This window comes from Odocoileus virginianus, chromosome 3 (assembly GCF_023699985.2).
Source record: "Odocoileus virginianus isolate 20LAN1187 ecotype Illinois chromosome 3, Ovbor_1.2, whole genome shotgun sequence".
Classification (NCBI taxonomy): domain Eukaryota; kingdom Metazoa; phylum Chordata; class Mammalia; order Artiodactyla; family Cervidae; genus Odocoileus; species Odocoileus virginianus.
The window spans coordinates 46,715,862-46,735,111 of NC_069676.1; the positions used below are offsets into that span (position 1 = coordinate 46,715,862).

The 19,250-nt window shown below is 42.1% G+C and overlaps 1 protein-coding gene and 1 long non-coding RNA gene across 6 annotated transcripts in view; one reads left to right on the forward strand and one right to left on the reverse strand.

Annotated features, from left to right (window-relative positions):
- Nucleotides 1–19,250, forward strand: part of CTNNA1 (catenin alpha 1) — a 320,722-nt gene that overhangs the window by 139,936 nt on the left and 161,536 nt on the right. Inside the window, exon 1 of one of the 5 annotated variants that reach the window (XM_020908382.2) lies at nt 9,448–9,545. The exons of 2 other annotated variants lie outside the window; for them this stretch is intronic. The gene's annotated coding sequence lies outside the window, so the exon portion shown is untranslated. Of the gene's footprint in view, nt 1–9,447; nt 9,546–9,747; nt 9,971–19,250 lie in introns of those variants that run through there. 2 more of the 5 variants (XM_020908386.2, XM_020908388.2) reach the window with 2 other exon arrangements.
- Nucleotides 464–9,361, reverse strand: LOC139034395 (uncharacterized). The gene is made up of 2 exons (XR_011486862.1): nt 9,106–9,361; nt 464–1,191 (listed from the first exon to the last, which is right to left on the reverse strand). It is a non-coding gene; the product is annotated as an uncharacterized lncRNA (long non-coding RNA).

The window sequence follows — 19,250 nt, forward strand, 5'->3', positions numbered from 1 at the left end:
TACTCAAAGCTATGGTGTTTCCAGTAGTCATGTACAGATGTGAGAGTTGTACCATAAGAAGGCTGACGGCCAAAGAATCAATGCTTTTGAACTGTGGTGCTAGAGAAGACTCTTGAGAGTCCTTTGGACAGCAAGGAGAGCAAATCAGTCAATCCTAAAGGAAATCAATCCTGAATATTCCTTAGAAGATCTGATGCTGAAGTTGAAGCTCCAATACTTTGGCTACCTGATGCAAAGAGCCAACTCATTGGAAAAGACTGTGATGCTGGGAAAGATTGAGGGCATAAGGAGAAGGGGGTGACAAAGGATGAGATGGTTGGATAGCATCATTGGCCAATGGACATGAGTTTGAGCAAACTTTGGAGGATAGTGTTGGACAGGCTGGTATATTGCAGTCCATGGGGCGCAAAGAGTCGGACACGACTTAGCAACTAAACAACACCACAATGTAATGTAGAAAATCTTTAAAATGATCTCTGATGGTTCATCTTTATTGACATTTTGACATTATTTTATGTTTCTTTCCAGAATACTCCATGAAGTCTTTCTGATTGACTTTTGTGGACTATTTTTTCCTTAACATCCTGTTTTTGGGGGGTTTTGTTTAGAACTGTTGGAGTTCCCTGGTGGCTTAGACGGTAAAGTGTCTACCTACAATGCAGGAGACCCAGGTTCAACCCCAGGGTCGGGGAGATCTCCTGGAGAAGGAAATGGCAACCCACTCCAGTATTCTTGCCTGGAAAATCCCATAGACGGAGGAGCCTGTTAGGCTACAGTCCATGGGGTCGCAAAGAGTCGGACACGATTGAGCAACTTCACTTTCTTTCTTTCTTAGAACTATTATTTTTTATTAATTAATTTATTATCTATTTTATTTTTGGCTGTGCCAGGTCTTCATGTTTTGCGTGGGCTTTTCTCTAGTCATGGCAAGTGGGTGCTATTCTTCGTTGCGGTGTGCCGGATTCTCATTGCGATGGCTTCTCTTGTTGTAGAGCACAGGCTCTAGGTGTGCAGGCTCAGTAGTTGTGGAGCACAAGCTTAGTTGCTCCGAGGCATGTGGAATCTTCCTTGATCAGGCATGTGGAATCTTCCTGGACCAGGAATCCGTTTCTCCTGCATTGGCAGGTTGATTCTTATCCACTCAACCACCATCGAAGTCCTCCTTAACATCCTTGATGCACCTTAATCAACCTGAAGTTGAAACGTGAAGTTATCAGATATCATCAACTGACATTAGTGAACAAGTCCTTGATTTCAGTGACACTTGGCTTTCCTCCTATATCTATGGCCACTCAGTCTTTCTCCGAATATTTTTAAAGTGCATTTTATCTTCCAGTCACTGTGCTAAATTATTTGAGCAGAGAAGTAAAAAATTCAGATTCCAGTCCTCATGCAGTTTATAATATAATAGAGGAGACAGAAATAAATCAGGGGTTTCCCTGGTGACTCAGTAGTAAAGAATCTGCCTGCCGGAGTGCAGGAGACATGGATTCAGTCCCTGGTCTGGGAAGATCCCACATGCCCCGGAGCAACTAAGCCCATGCATCACAACCATTGAGCCTGTTCTCTAGAGCCCACATGCCTTAACTACTGAAGCCTGCATGTACTGCAGCCTGCACGCCACAAGAGAAGCCACTGCAATGAGAAGTCCATGCACTACAACAAAGAGTAGCCCCTGCTCGCTGCAATTAGAGAAAGCCTGTGCAGCAAGGATGAATAAGCACAGCAAAAATAAATACATAAAATTATTCATAAAAAAAAGAAAATAAGTCATTAGACAAGACAATTCTAGAGACAGGATAAATGCTGTAAATAAGAGAATGTAGTAACATGGATGGAGAGGGACTGGGGTGTAGGGGATGTGGTCAGGGAAGGTCTCTGTGACCAGGAGATGTTGAAATCCCTAATACGTTAGGTGATGACAAGTGCTAAGAAATAAAATGGAGAGGGGAAGAAAGGATGCTAGTGCTATTTTACTAGACAAGATGATATGTGAACAGAGATCTCAGTGAAGCCATGGAGTGAGCTAAGGAGCTATCTGGGAGACCATCCCAAGCAGAAGAAATGGGAAATGAAAAGGTCCTGAGGAAGGAAAGTGTTTCTTTGTGTTACAGGAATGTCTAGGACTCCAGAGTAGGTTGGAGTGGAAAGATAGAAGGGAAAAGCCAAAGATGGGTTTGAAGTTGCTGGGCAAGACCACTCTTTAGAGTGAGATGGGAAGACCTGGAGGTTTTGAACAGATGGTGGGATTTAAATGGCTCAGATGTTGTGAGAAAAGAGCATTAAAACAAATATGTATACAGTGTTCAAACATAAATGGGATATTATGTGCATTGCTTTACAATCTGCATTTTTGCAAAATGAACTTAAAAAAAACAAAATGTGATCAACTACCTCTTTGTTTGAAATCCTCTGTGGTGCCCCATTCTCTCACAATCAAGTCTGAAGCCTCACAAAGCCTTCTCCAGTTTGGCCTCTGCCTGCTTTACTGCTCCCAAATCACAGAACTTCTTTTCCAGTAGTGGGATTTGGGGCTGTCAAACTTGCTTGTCCCTTGTCTAGAATTATTCTTTCCTTCCTTCCCTATCCATACAGTCAATGACTTTTCTATACATCTCGTGTATTCTTTCTTTCATTCATTTAACAAATGTATATTGAAGGACCTGCTATGTTGGAAAAGGAAATGGCAACCCACTTGCCTGGAGAATCCCATGGACAGAGGAGCCTGGAGGGCTACAGTCCATGGGGTCGCAAGAGTTGGGTATGACTTAGCAACTAAACCACCACCACCATGTCCTTCAGGTCCTCTTCTAGAAGTATATTCCAGGTCACCAGTGATACAGCACTGAAGAAAACAGACAAAAAGTCTGTCTCTCAAAAAAAAAAAAAAGAGTCTATCCCTCATGGGGTGTAAATTCTAGTGAGAGTTAGACAGGAGAAAACAATAGTTATGAAAAAGTCATATAAAGTCATACTATATGACTTTATATGTAAGATGGTGATACATCCTAAGGAGGAAAATAAAGCAATGAAGGAGGGATGGGATGCTGGGGGTAGGGAATGCGGTTTTAGATCCTGTGGCCAAGGAGAAGCCACACCAAGAAAGTGAAAGCTGAGCAAAGACCTGGGGGAGGTGAAGGAGTGAGTCAGGGAGCTATTTGGAGGAGAATGTTCCAGCCAGAAAGCAAAGGCCCTAAGGCGAGAGCCTGCCTCCAAGTGTTCCAGCAATAGTAAAGAGGCCAGTGTGTCAGAGGGGTGTGTGGGGGCAGGTGAGCTCTGGAGGCCCTTATATGGAACTTGCCTTTTAGTCTGAGACAGGAGCCACTGGAGGGTTTTGGGCAGAGTAGTAGTGACATGTTTGGGCTTATTAAATTTTTTAATAGAATCACTCCAGCTACTGAATTGAGAACAGACTGAGGGAGGCAAAGGCTGAAGTAGGAAGACTAGTTAGGAGACTGCTGTTAAAATACCAGGTGGTAAAGAATCTGCCTGCCAATGCAGGAGCTGCAGGTTCAATTCCTGGGTCAGGAAGATCCCCTGGAGGAGGAAATGGCAACCCACTCCAGTATTCTTGCTGGGATAATCCCATGGAGGAGCCTGAAGGGCTACAGTTCATGGGATCGCAAAGAGTTGGATGTGATTGAGGATGCACGCACATGAAATTCAAGCTAAGTGATGATGATAGCTTGACTCAGGATGGTAACAGTGGAGATGGTAAAAAGTTGGTAGATTCCAAATATATGTTGAAGAAAGAGGCATGCTGAGGAATCAAATATGAAATGTGTGCATGAAATAAAATAGTCAAAGATGACTCCAAAGTTTTGGCTTACTAGAAGAATGGGATTGCCATTTATGAAATGAAGAAAATTATTAGATTGGTAGGTTTGAACAGAGGTTTCAGGAAATCAATTTTGGACACATAGACATACAGTGTGATGCCTAAGTGCCTTCTGGATATCCTTATGATGGTATCAAGTAGTGAGCTGGATCTGCAAGTTTAGAATTCAGAGGGAAAGGTTCAGGTTGAAATACAAACCTATAGTTGCCTGCATATTTAAAGCAAAAATATTGGATGAGATCACCAGTGGGTTGATGGTAGACAGAAAAAGTTCAAGGATGGAGTCCTGGGACACTCTAACAGCAGTTCTTAAACTTTTAAGTCTCAAGATCCTTTTACACTCTTAAAATTTTTTGAGGATCTTGAAGAGCTTTTCTTTATGGGAGTTTATCTATCAGTATTGACTGTAGTATTACATGTTATCATAAATAGCTTTTTTTTCTTTTAATATAGAAAGTCTTAAAGTTTATTTTGGCAGATCTGCTTTTATAAGCATTAAAGTAAACAGTATTTTTAAAAAGAAAAATAACAATGTTTTCTAAACAAAAGAAAATTCAAGGGGAGAAATGTCATTGTTTTGCATTTTTGCAAATTTTTTTAATGTCTGGCTTAATGCAAGGTAGCTGGATTCTTGTATCTGCTTCTGCATTCTGAGTGATACATATTGTACATCATGTAACCTATAGAATGCTTCCCAGCTAGCTCAGTGGTAAAGAATTTCCCTGCCAATGCAGGAGACGCAGGTTCGATCCCTGGGTCAGGAAGATTCCCTGAAGTAGGAAATAACAACCCAGTCTTGATCCCTGCCTCCTATACAATGTCATGAATCTCCATCCACAGTTTTTCAGGCACTCTGTCTATCAGATTTAATCCCTTGAATCTATGTTCATCACCTCCACTGTATATTAATAAGTGATTTGATTTAGATCATACCTGAATGGCCTAGTGCTTTTCCCTACTTTCTTCAATTTAAGTCTGAATTTTGCAATAAAGAGCTCATGATCTGAGCCTCGTCAGCTCCCTGTCTTGTTTTTGCTGACTCTATAGAGCTTCTCCATCTTTGGCTGCAAAGAATATAATCAACTTGATTTTGGTTTTGACCATCTGGTGATGACCATGTGTAGGGTCTTCTCTTGTGTTGTTGGAAGAAGGTGTTTGCTATGACCAGTACCTTCTCTTGGCAAAACTGTTAGCCTTTGCCCTGCTTCAATTTTTACTCCAAGACCAACTTGCCTGTTACTCCAGGAATCTCTTGACTTCCTACTTTTGCATTCTAGTCCCCTATGATGAAAAGGACATCTTTTTTGGGTGTTAGTTCTAGAAGGTCTTGTAGGTCTTCGTAGAACTGTTCAACCTGAGCTTCTTCGGCATCTGTGGTTGGGGCATAGACTTGGATTACTGTGATAGTGAATGGTTTGCCTTGGAAACGATCAGAAGGATCATTCTGTCGTTTTTTAGACTGACTCCCAAGTACTGCATTTCAGACTCTTTTGTTGACTATGAGGGCTACTCCATTTCTTCTAAGGGATTCTTGCCCATAGTAGTATATATAATGGTCATCTGAATTAAATTTGCCCTCCAGTCTATTTTAGTTCACTGATTCCTAAAATGTCAATGTTCACTCTTGCTATCTTCTGTTTGATCACTTCCAATTTACCTTGATTCAAGGACCTAACATTCCAGGTTCTTATGCAATATTGTTCTTTACAGCATTGGACTTTACTTCCATCACCAGTCGCATCCACAACTGGGCATTGTTTTTTCTTTGGCTGTTTCTTCATTCTTTCTGGAGTTATTTCTCTACTCTTCTACAGTAGCATATTGGGCACCTACTGACCTGGGGAGTTCATCTTTCCGTGTCCTATCTTTTTGCCTTTTCGTACTGTTCATGGGGTTCTCAAGGCAAGAATACTGAAGTGGTTTGCTATTCCTTTCTCCAGTGGACCACATTTTGCCAGAACTCTCTACCATGGCCCATCCATCTTGGGTGGCTCTACAAGTCGTGGCTCATAGTTTCATTGAGTTAGATAAGACTGTGGTCCATGTGGTTAGTTTTGTGTGACTGTGGTTTTCATTCTGTCTGCCCTCTGATGGATAAGGATAAGAGGCTTATGGAAGCTTCCTGAATGGGATAGACTGACTATGGGAAACTGGGTCTTATTCTGATGGGCGGGGCCATGCTCAGTAAATCTTTAATCCAATTTTCTGTTGATGGGCAGGGCTGTGTTCCCTCTCTGTTGTTTGACCTGTCATGAAGATAATGGCGACCTACTTTAAAAGGTCTGTGCACCCATAGATGCAGTCAGTGCCCCAGACCCTGCAGCAGGCCACCGCTGACCCACACCTCTGCTGGAGACTCCTGGAAACTCACAGGCAAGTTTGTTTCAGTCTCTTGTGGGGTCACTGCTCCTTTCTCCTGGGTTCTGGTGTGCACAAGGTTTTGTTTCAGCCCTCCAAGATTCTGTTTCTGCAGTCCTGTGTAATTTCTGGGGCTCTATGGTGGGGTTAATGGCGACCTCCTCCAAGAGGGCTTATGCCACACCCAGGCCTGTTGCATCCAGAGTCCCTGCCCCTGTGGCAGGGCACTGCGGACCCATACCTCCTCAGGAGACACTCAAACACTCAAAGGCAGGTCTGCCTCAGTCTCTGTGGGATCTCCTGGTGCTTATAAGGTTTTGTTTGAGTCCTCTGAGCATCTCTGGCAGGTATGGGGTTTGATTCTAAACACAATTTCACCCCTCCTACAGTCTTGCTGGGGCTTCTCCTTTGCCCTTGGACAGGGGGGTGTCTTTTTTTGGTGGGATCCTGTTGATGGTTGTTCAGCAGCAAGTTGTAATTTTGGAGTTCTCGCAGGAAAAGATGAGCGCATGTCCTTCTATCTGCCATCTTGGACTCATTTCCAAGAGATGTAGGTTGGATTGAACCTGCATCTCTTACATTTCTTGCATTGGCAGGCAGGTTCTTTACTGCTAACACCACCTGGAAGCCCCAGATTAGGTTAATTTTCCCCTAAATCTACTTGTTGCCCTACCTTATTTTCACACTTGACCTTTTGGGTTTTTTTTTTGGTAGTTTACTTGTTTTAATATCTGTCTCTTCTATTACATTTCAAATTTTGTGAGAACACAGATCTCAATTTTATCTCAGTTTTAAAGTCAGTTTTATTCATTGCTATTGCTCCATCACATAGCAGGTGCCTTGGACTTAATGAATGCTCAAGTTGCCCCTAGTGAGCGTGTCATGGTTTCTCAGGGGTCAGGAAGTGACTCACCATAGCTTACAGGGAACACTGCAACTCTCTTATCAAATTCCTTTTCTGTCACCTGATCCTTCTTTTCCTCAAACAAATCCACACCTTCATCTTTAGGACCTGTCTTAGTCTTTTGGGGCTGCTATAACAAAATGCCACAGAATGAGTAGCTTGTAAATAACAGAAATTTATCTGTCACAGTTCCAGAGACTGGAAAGTCCAAGATCAAGACATTAGCATCATCATGTTGTAGGGAGAGCTGTCTTCCTGATTCATAGTCAAAGCTCTGTTCTCCCATGGCAGAAGGGGCAAGGGAGATCTCTGGGGCCTCTTATATAAGGGTACAAATCCCATTCATGGGGGCTCTGCCCTCATGATCTAATCACGTACTAGAGGCCCCATCTCCTAATACCATCACCAAGGGCATTAGGTTTTCAACGTAAATTTGGGGGAGAGGGGAAACAAACATTCAATCTATACCAGGGTCCTATGCTTAGGAAGGCTTCTCGTGTGTGTGTGTTTGTGTGTGCATGCGCTCAGTTGTGTCCAACTCTTTGAGACTCCATGGACTGTAACCTACCAGGCTCCTCTGTCCATGTAATTTTCACTTGATCTTAGCCAAAAGGCCAAGAAGCGATGTCCATGTAATTTTCCAGGCAAGAATCCTGGAGTGGGTTGCCATTTCCTCCTCCAGCAGATCTTCCCAACTCAGGGATCAAACCCACATTTCTTGTGTCTCCTGAATTGGCAGGCAGATTCTTTACCACTGTGCCACCTGGGAAGCCCCATGCTTGGTTTAATGCTCCAATGTTGGGACCTTGAAATTGTTAGCAATTTTTGAACATGGGACCTTGTAAACTAAGTAACTGGTACTTCAGTAAAGTGATGAATATAAAAAGTTATGAAACATAATCCTTTAACTCTATCCCTTGTTAGTTCAAATATTTATTGATTGAAAACTATGTTCTAAGGTAGCTAAGTATAGTGGGGGAGGGGGAGGGAAGCCATAGCCACTCCAGGCAGAGGAGGCCATAGGAGCAAAGGTTCTGAAGCTAGACATAGAATGAGATGTGGCTGGACAAATGGCCTTGTTAAGGTCTGTCTCCTGAAGGTTGTTATCTCCCTTCATGGTCCTACTGCCTTTTGTCAGCAACTCCCAACTAGCACAAATCCATAGTGCTTTGAATTACAGCGGGCACATTCACCCACAGACATTAACTGCCTAGGGGATGAGCATTGTGCTGGGTGCTGTAGGGAACACAGCTGCAGTCCTCCAGGAGTTTGCATTTCCTGGGAAACGGAGATATAAGTAGTAAAGGGGAAACATGTTGAAGGCAGGTCTCCCTAGCACCTTGTTCAGTGCTCTGTGGGTACTGTTGTCTTGCATTATTTTGGATTTATAGGCCAGTACTGAAATCAACCGTTTTCACCATCCCATGATGGAGGAAAAAACGTCATTAATGTTTTCTATACCAGGCTGATAGTGAATATGTATTTTGTTTATCTTGTAGTTTTTTGGGGGGAACATTCACCAGGAAGTTAAGGAAGGCAGGGAATAAAATTCCCTAAATGGCCAGAGGGATAGGGACAGATGCCAGGTCCTTCAAATTTGTGTGTGTGCGCCTGCGTTGGGGGCAATCTTAGGAGGGGACACCGCTGTGACAAGACTCTTGTCCTCCATCAGGAGAGCTCTCGGTTACCCCATCTGTCAAGTGTCAGATGGATTAGGTAATTTCTCGGAGGGCTTCCATCGCACTTTATGAGGTCCCTAGAGCCGGACTCTAGTTGCACTTCGCCTCAAGTTATGAGGCCTCAGTTTCTCTTGCTGTGAAGCTAGGAGCGGGGGCTAGAGCACTTTTTTCAGGAAGCCAGTCATTGAGGAACACCTGTGGCACTCCTCAGAGGAGCTTGCCCCGGGCTCTGCGTTGCCTCTCCCGGTCCCCGGGGCACCAGCGAGTGGGAGGGGCCTGAGCCGGCCGCGCCCGGAGACTCACCTGTGCGCAGAGCGGTGACTCACCTGCTCTCCCCGGCTCGCGGGCTGTTCCAGGAGTGAGCGTTCCTCCTTCCTCTCAGGGGTGGGAGGGGTGTCACTCCCATCTTTGGTTACTAGTAGCCTGGGATGAAGTAACTCAGAGGTGAAGGCCGGAGAGCAAGAGGTCCTTTTAGGGGTTCGGGTCTGGCACTGCCAGCCTCTTTGGTCGAGGACTCACCCCCAAAGGGAGAACTGGGAAAGCTGGGCGGCAGCGGGAGGCGCTGGGAAGAGCGCGCCGGAGGGAGGTGCTGGGAAGGGCGGGCGGGGCTCGGGCCGCGGGGCGGGGGCCGCGGGCGGGGGGCGGGCCGGGGGCGGGGGCGCCGGGCGGCCCATTTCCTCCTCGGAGCAGGAGTGGGGGAGACAAAGCGGCGTCACGTCGGCTTCTGGCCTCTGGAATCTTCCAGCGCTCGCCCAACTCGCCGCAGGTAATTGTCTTCGTGCGGGTGCGGGCTCCCCAACCGTCCGAGGGGCTCCTCGAGTGGGCGGTCCGGGCGCGGTCATCTCAGCGACCTCCCCCGGAATCCGGCTTCAGGCCGGCGCTGGTGCGGCCTTCGGCTCGCTTCCCTGGCGGGGCCCCCGGCCTGGGCCCTGGCCCGGCGGGCGGGGCCGGCGCTTCCTGGCCTTCGGGAAGTGGAGGGGCCGCGGCGGCTGGAACGGAGCGACTGGCGGACCCCGCGCTACCGCGGCGCTTCCTCTCTGGAAAGTTTCTCCCGGTGTCTAAACTTTGTTCAAGTGGGCTCGGTGCGCGCGCCGGACCCGCGCTGGGTCCCCGCGGCCGCCTTGCTTGTGGGAAAGAGTCTGCGCGTTGCTCGAGGTGCGGGTGGTTCCGGGAGTTGAGTTTTCCTCTGAAGTACGTGTGGTTTGTGGTTTCTGTGGTCGCACCCCTCCCCCACCACCGAAACTTCCAGGTTAGGCGGACGCGACGGGGGCTGAGCCCGCAGCCCCGGCCCGAGCGAATGTGAAAGTTGGTGGCCCTTCCCTGACACATCCTGACTGGGAATGGGCGCCACACCCGTGTGTGGACTTTTGGCGTGCACCGAGTTAACCTTTGTTTTGAAATTACTCTGACTTACTGTGCTGGTTAATTGAAAGTACTTTAGGACTAATCAGTTAGTCCTAGTTTTCACAAGTGGCTTTGGAATCTCTTTTTGTTAACTTTTAAAGGAGTGTGCGTGTGTGAAACACTTGTTGGAAAAAATGTTGACTGAATGCCTAACCTTGGCTGGGCAGGAATGGCTTCCCAATAATGCGGGCGGCAGTTGGCTCAGATCCAGGACTCACATCCTCTTAATGTATCCTTGCGTCTTTGTAACTTTGTGTGTGTGTGTGTGTGTGTGTATGTTTTGAACAAAACTCACAGTAATTTAGAATGGAGTAAGATATGTTAAAAACGTAAGATGTGTTAAGTCTCCAACCAAGTTAAGGACTTTTCTTGTTTATGGTAAAGGAAATGATTACATCATGGTATTGTTGCAACAGGATAGGCATTTCGATGAGAGGGTATTTTCTTTAGCAGTGATTTTTAAAGACCCTACAGGTGTATGTTACTTTAGGAAAGGATGAATTTATAAATCAAGTTAATTAGGATGTTATTTTTTTTTCCCATTTATTTTTATTAGTTGGAGGCTAATTACTTTACAGTTATTTTGTTTTATAAGAGGAACGGGTTGAGAAGTTAATCCAGAACCTCTGCCCGATTATCTACTCTCTTTGACTTTTACTAAGTTAAATATTTTTTATCCACTTTAAGCACCCACAATTGAATAAGAAATGGTCTCTAACCCCAAGACCTCACAGTGTAATAGGAAAGACACACACACACACCCCAGGTGTAGTACAAGAATGTTGACGTTTACTCCCACAATAGTATTGATAAGAAGCTTGTGAATGGTCAGTCTTAGGTAATAATAATGATAAAACCTGGTGGAGACATGAAAAGGGGGTGCTAATAAGTTTTGTTTGGGTAAGATTAGAATGCTTCCAGGAGACGGCAGCTTTTGAACTGGATGAAACAGGAGTAGGGTTTGGTTGGGAGGAAGCATAAAAGGGTAAAGGAGTTTATGGAATTGTGATTTAAATCTCTCCTGGTTTTTCTTTTACTTTTGGTTCTTGTTTCTCAGTCTGGGATTTTGTTTTTGTTTTACTTGTTGTTCTATACACTCTTATTGAGGATTCTATCCAGCGTATCTCGAAAGCCTTACATCATTGGTGGGATGTCACCCTCCTTTCATTATCAACATCTCATTCCATACAGTGACTTAGGGATCAGGGGTGCTCTCTTCCTCTGTAAGTTGAGAATCACTTCTCTGCATAGTCTTCCTGTCATCAAACTTAGGTTAAAAATCCAACACTGATGCTAAAGTGGAAGCTTCTCTCTTGAATTTGACAGTCTCACTTGATCCATAGGGTCACTTGTGCACCAGAGAATTGCTTGGCTTGAGAAGCCAAGAGGCTTCTCAAACTCGAGGACAAAATGAGATACCTTTTTCTTTTTTAGACCTAAACCAGATGTGGAGATGCTCAGTAGCTGGCAGAGTCCTGGGATTTCTTTGAGAAAGGGACAGTGTGATACAGGATGGACAGACCTGGTTGTTGTGGTTTGCTGATGAAGATCTGGGCAGAAGGAACAGGGATCTCTGCTTCCCTGAAGGTCCTGAGACAGGAAAGAACTCCCATGTGTTGAGAGACCTAAGAGAACACTTGTGTAGCTTTAAGTTCTTTTAGAGAGGGGGGAAGGCCTCACATGAAGTTGCCAGGAAACTCCAGCTCACATGTTTGAATTTTCTTCTAAGAGTTGTAAGAAACCGTTGTAGGAGTTTCATGATCTGATTTCCTTTTTAAGATCACTCCTGTTAGTGCTTACAGGGCTTGTATTGTGTACAAATGGAAGTAGGAAGATGGTGGGACTGAGAGTGGTGAGATAAAGGGAGCTGTATTTTGGAGAAATGAGATAGGCTTAACATATGAAATATGAATTGGACATAGGGTCTAGGATTATGTTACTGTTGTTGTATTGTTTGCTCAGTGATGAACCTCCTCCCTCTTTGTATTCCATCATTTTTATGATGAGCTCTTAGTCCTATTACAAGACTTCAAGCTAGCACTTTTTGGTAGCAGATCTCTTCCACCTTGTTATTGTACAAGACCTCTTGTACCTTGTTATTGATATCCCTGTTTGTCTTTTCTGTTAGATAGTGAGCCTTGGTCTTTCACGTGGTACCTGGCCTGGAGAATAGAGAAAACATTAGATGCCCATTGAATGGAGGAGGAAGGAGTCTTTTCTTTATGGAATCTGGCTTGTGGGTGGAACTATGACAGATGAGCAACAGTCAGATTATGGAGGGCCTTGATTACCAAGTTGATATTTTGGGTGATTGAGAACTATCCTCATTTCATTCTTATTCCTTTCCACCCAGCTGTAATCAGATGAAATCTTTTCCATCTTTTCTTCCTCTTATAAATTCTTGTTTTCCCTTCTCTCTGCTTCCACTCTAGTTTAGATTAATTTTTGAACTATCAAAACCGCTTGTAGTTCTCTGGATAAATTGTTTTATAATTTATGTATATTTTATATTTATATAAAACAGAATTACATTTTATATAATTTATATTTAGAAATTTATATAATTTCTATAATTTTGTATATACATTTTTCTAAAGAGCCTCTTGACTAAAGTGAAAGAGGAGAGTGAAAAAGTTGGCTTAAAGCTCAACATTCAGAAGACTAAGATCATGGTATATGGTCCCATCACTTCATGGCAAACAGATGGGGAAACAGTGGAAACAATGGCTGACTTTATTTTTTGGGGCTCCAAAATCACTGCAGATGGTGATTGCAGCCATGAAATTAAAAGACACTCCTTGGAAGGAAAGTTATGACCAACCTAGACAGCATATTAAAAAGCAGAGACATTACTTTGTCAACAAAGGTTCGTCTAGTCAAGGCTGTGGTTTTTCCAGTAGTCATGTATGGGTGTGAGAGTTGGAAAGAAAGCTGAGCACTGAAGAATTGATGCTTTTGAACTGTGGTGTTGGAGAAGACTCTTGAGAGTTCCATGGACTGCAAGGAGATCCAACCAGTCCATCCTAAAGGAGATCAGTCCTGGGTGTTCATTGGAAGGAGTGATGTTGAAGCTGAAACTCCAGCACTTGGCCACCTGATGCGGAGAGCTGACTCATTAGAAAAGACCCTGATGGTGGGAAAGATTGAGGGCGGGAGGAGAAGGGGATGACAGAGGATGAGATGGCTGGATGGCATCGCCGACTCGATGGACGTGAGTTTGGGTAGACTCCGGGAGTTGGTGATGGACAGGGAGGCCTGACGTGCTGTGGTTCATGGGGTCGCAAAGAGTTGGACACAACTGAGCAACTGAACGGAACTGATCAGTTGTTTTTTATTTTTAATAAAAAAATTAAAAGTATAGCATACATATAGAAAAGCGTTTAAATTATAGGAGTACTGCTTAATGAATTGAGTGAACACCACCATATCCACCATCCAGATCAAGAAAAAGAAAATTACTGGTACTCTAGAAATCCCTTTGCACTCACTACCCACTCCTTCTTTCCCTTCAGTTTTTATAATCTAAGAATTTGGAACATTATTGTTGCTCTGTAAGTGTCTGCTAAAGTTAATTGAATTTCTGTCTTTCCCTCCACCATTCAGTCTTTTACATATAAGCTATACTTATTAATCTTTTGGGGAGATACACTGCTGCCTTATTGCTGCACTAGTCAGAATTTTAGATTGGCATTCAACACCTTTTAAGTCCTGGCCCTAATTTATTTTTCAATCTTATCTTCTATTAAGAATTTTTGCTGTATGTCTCTGAATCTGCCAGGCATTTGTTCTGGAATGCTCTGTCCTCTGACACAAATGCTATCCATCTGATTGATATGCCTCTTCTGTTGAGGCATTGATCATTATTGTTGAAAGTGATCTTTAATATACTGGAAATTCTAAAATTTGCACCTGATTATGACATTATCTTTTAAAAATACACATAACAAGATGTACCTAACATTTAAGTTATCTTTATGTATATACTTCAGTGGCATTAAGTACATTCACTTTGTTGTGTAACCACTGTCACTGTCCCTATCCAGGAAAATTTTTATTGTCCTAAACTGAAGCTCCATAACCATTAAACAATAGTTTTCCATTTCCTCTCCCCCTGGCCCACTGGTAACCTCCATTGTACTTTCTGTCTCTCTGAATTTGACTGTATTAATACCTGGCTTGTTTAACTTAGCATAATGCTTTCAAGTTTTACAAGTGTTGTCAGTATATCCTTCTTTTTAAGGGTTGAGTAATACTCCATTATCCAATCATCTGTTGATGAACACTTCCCTCCACATTTTGGCCACTGTGGATAATGCTCCTGTGAACACAGGTGTGCAAATACGTGTTTGTGTTCTTGCTTTCAGCTCTTTTAAATATATACCCAGAAATAGAATTTCTAGTTCATTTAGTATGGTAATTCTGTGCTTAAATTTTTGAGGATCTGCGATACTGTTTTCCACAGTAACTGTGTTACTTTATATTCATAACAGTAATGTGTAAGTGTTCGTGTTCTCCATGTTTTCATCAACGCTTGTTAATTTCTATTTTTAATTTTTAAAAAGATTTGTTTACTTTTTATTAAGTCATCCTAATAGATGTGAGTTGATGTTTCATTGTGGTTTTGATTTGTATTTCTCTAATGTTTAGTGATGTTGAGTGTTTTTCATGTGGTTATTGGCTATTTGTGTATTTTCTTGGAAGAAATCTCTGTTCAAGTCCTTTGCCCATTTTAGTTGTTTGGGTTTTTTGTTGTTAAGGTATAGGATTTCTTGGTATCTTCTGGCTGTTAATCCCTTGTTCGATATAGGACTTGAAATATTTTATCTCAGTTTTACCCTGTTGGTATGTCCTTTAATGAACAACAGTTTTAAATTTTGATCGAGTCCAGTTTATCTGTTTTTTTGTTGTTCATTCGGTGTCTTCTAAGAAATCACTGCCAACTCCATTGTCAAAGAGCTTTTCCTTGTGTTCTCCCCCCCACCCCCACCCCTTCCTCAGCTGCTCTGTGACTTTGAAAACAGGATATAAGGTTTTTTTATTGTGGCCTCTTTACCCTACAGTACAGTAAGCACATAGCAAGGAAGAAAAACTTAAGAGAATTTTTTTTTAATGTAATTCTTAAAATGTCACAACGAACAGTAATTGTATGACAGGGTGTTTTCTGCTATTGCTGATTTGTCATTGATTATGTGTCTGTTACCTGATTTATGATCATAACCTGCTTTTAGTGAAAGTTGCTCAGTCATGTCCGACTCTATGTGACCCCCATGGACTGTAACCTACCAGGTTCCTCTGTCCCTGGAATTTTCCAGGCAAGAATACTGGAGTGGGTTGCCATTTCCTTCTCCAGGGGATCTTCCCAACCCAGGGATCTAACCCGGGTCTCCCGCATTGGAGGCAGACGCTTTACTGTCTGAGCCACCAGGGAAGTCAACTGCCTTTAGGGGTTTTTAATCTTAACGAATCTCAGCTGAAGAGTTTGAACTTTGTCATCTATGTAACGAATGTGATGAACTTAAAAAGGATATTTGGGCTTCCTTAGTGGCTTAGATGGTAAAGAATCTGTCTGCAGTGTGGGACACCTGGGTTCGATCCCTGGGTTGGAAGATCCTCTGGAGAAGGGAACAGCTACCCACTCCAGTATTCTAGCCTGGAGAATTCTGTGGACAAAGGGGCCTGGCATGGGTTCGCAGAGTTGGAGAGGACTGAGTGACTTTCACTTTCACAAAGGATATTTATTTTTAATGTCTGATGTGATAAAATGCTAATTTATTATTTTAGTTATGGAGTGCTGTTATTTACATAGCACTGAGTTGCTTATTTACCTTCCTAAAGGCTCTTGTGGACCATAAATTCTTTTGCTACCTGATGAGTTCCTTCAAGGCCACCACATTCTTTTGCATTTTTCAGTCTTTTGTGATGCCTGATTCACGTCTAATACGAGTAGATACACTTATGCTCTATATAGGATTTGCCAGATTGATATGGGGGTGGAGGAAGCTTGGCTTTACATCCAGTTTTTTTTTTTTTAAACATTTTATTTTTATTTATTTGACTGTGCCTGGCCTTAGTTGCGGCACACAGGATCTTTAGTTGTGGCATATGGCACATTCCCTGACCAGGGATCAAACCCAGCTCCCTGCATTGGGAGCATGGAGTGTTAGCCACTGGACTGCCAAGAAAGTCCCTACATCCAGTTGTTTTTTAAAATAAAACCACCACTCATTTTTATCACCTAGAGATAAACACTATTAACATTTTGGTGTACATCCTCTGATATTTTTTCTAAGAGTGTATTGACTATAACTTTTGTAAAAAATAGATTTTTACTTTATTTGCTCTTGTCCATTTATCATACTCGAACATTTCCCCTATTAATAGCATTAAGATTAACCTTTATTTTATGTACCTCTGAGAAAAAATAAGGGCTTCCCAGGTGGCTCAGTGGTAAAGAATCCTTCTGCCAATACAGGAGCTGCAGGAGATGTGGATTCTATCCCTGGGTTGGGAAGATTCCCCTGGAGTAGGAAATGGCACCCCACTCCAGTATTCTTGCCTAGAAAATCCCATGGACAGAGGAGCCTGGCAGGCTATAGCCCGTAGGGTCGAAGGGACTTGGACATGACTGAGCCCACACACAAGAAATAAACACTACTAAATACACTGGGAACTACTATTAATTTTAGAACACATCCAAAGTTTAGAGACTTAAAGATGTGAAATATGTATTGATGAAATTGTTAAAATTAATGAAATATGTTAATCTCACAGTGTTAACATAGCATGTTAATGATCCCCTACTGTTCCAACATAACTTCTTTAATCAGTCCTCTGTTGGACATTTAGTTTGCTTCTAGAACTGCTTTAATTTGCAGCTGAATCTTCTCCCTGTCCTGACATCTTCAGGGAAGCTTCTTGGGAGTGGAATTCCCCAGGGAAAGATTTGCTACTCTTAAAAGAATGTTTTTTTTTTTTTTTTTTGAAATCTGAAGTTATTAAATATACATAACGTAAAGTTTACCATTTCACTATTTTTGAGCATTAAGTGCGTTTACATCATCCCCATCCGTTTTCAGAACTTTTCCATCATTGAACAGGATCTTTATTTATTTAGCAGCAACTCCCCATCCTGCTTTCTCCCCAGTTCCTGGTAATCTCTTTTCTACTTTATTTCTTTATCAATTTGCTATTCTAAGTACTAAGTACCTCATATAAGTGGAACCATATATTTGTCTTATTGAGGACAACGGCAACATTACTTTATATATATTTCAGTTAGCTTATCCATTCAGTTTTTAATGAACATTTGGATAGTTCTACTGTGAATAGTATACTGCTCTGAACATGTGTTCAAATATCTCTGAGATGTTGCTTTCAGTTCTTTTGGGTATATACCCAGAAGTGGAATTGCTGGATTATATGGTAAGTTTATTTTTAACTTTTGAGGTACTGCCATACTGTTTTCCACAGTGGCTGTACCATTTTGCATTCCAACCAGCAGGGCACGGAAGTTCTAATTTTTCTCCATATCTTTACCAATACTTTTTTCCCCTGTTTTCTTTTGTTGTTTTGATAGTAGCCATCATAATGAATGTGAGATGGTTATCATAGTTTTCATGTGCATTCCCCAAATGATTAGTGATACTGAGTATCTTTTCATGGGTTTATTGGCCATTTGTATATCATCTCTGGAGAAATGTCTAGTCTTTTGCACATCATTGAGTTTTGTTTTTTTTTGGTTGAGTTTTAGTTCTCTATGTATTCTGGATATTAATCTATTATCACACATATGTTTTGCAGTTATTTTTTTTTGTTGTCTGGATTGCCTTTTCACTCTTGGTAGTGTCCTTTGATATACCAGTTTTTATTTTGATGAAGTTCAGTTTGTTTCTTTTTTATTGTTACTTGTGTCTTTGGTGTCATATCCAAGAAAGCATTACCAAATCAAGTGTCATAAAACTTTTGCTGTGTGATTCTTTTCTAAAGTTTTATAGTTTTAGCTCTTACGTTTAGGTGTTTGATCCATTTTGAGTTAATTATTGAATACCATAGAAGGTAAGGGTCTAACTTCATTGTTTTACATGTGGATATCCAGTTTTCTCAGCCCTACCTATTAAAAAGACTGTCCTTTCCTCTTTGAATAGTCTTGACATCCTTGTTGAAAATCATATGCCTATCAGAGGGTTTGTTTCTGGGTTCTTCATTTTGTTCTGTTGATCTCTTATGTCTTTATGTGTTATTTTATGCCAGTACCACATCTTTGTTCATTGTAATTTTGCAGTAAGTTGATGCCACATTTGATCTTGAGGTAAATAATTTTTTGTACATTTATCTTTTGTGGTTTAGTTGAATGCGTGTGTTGTTGTGAAAATAAATTCTTTTAACTGTTCTGTCTCTTGATTTTGGAGGTGATTACACAACTCTGAGTTTTTCAAAAGTTGTGGAATAGGAAACTGAAGTGACTTTTACTGCATATAGAAAAGAAAAACAGGTAAAAATAAACTCATTAAAAAATATGTATTTTGCAAATTTGACCTTCTATATAAACAAATAGTGAAAAATGTGAAATTGATTATCCTTATGCTTTCCCAGCCCAATTAGGAGTTTTTTCTCTTGAGTGACTGTGAAGCTACATCCTTAGAAGTCTTGAAGCAATTTTGGTTATACTTTATGTGTTGGAGGATTTAAGTCTTATTAGTACCTTCTGTTTTCTCTTAAGAAAAAAAGTTAAATACACCAGGCATTGTAGAGAATCTTACAAAGCAACAGTTACTGAAATTTGCCCAGGTGCCAGTGTGCTTGCTTTGAGATGGTGAGAATGTTTTTTGTTTCATGTGCATTGTGATGATTCACTCAGCCCCCATGTTGTGGGCCTGGGCTGAATGGGCTGAACAGGGTAGTGAGGTGAACAATCTGGCTTGATTTACCCTGTTTCATGCTGTTTTTGCTCACTTGCAAGAGCGCTATACTAAATTTGTCCATTATTGAAAGTTCAGAGTGTGCAGAAATAACCGTGCTTCAGAATAAAATTTCAGCATTGCCCTTTCCCTGTTGGAGCTTCCAAATG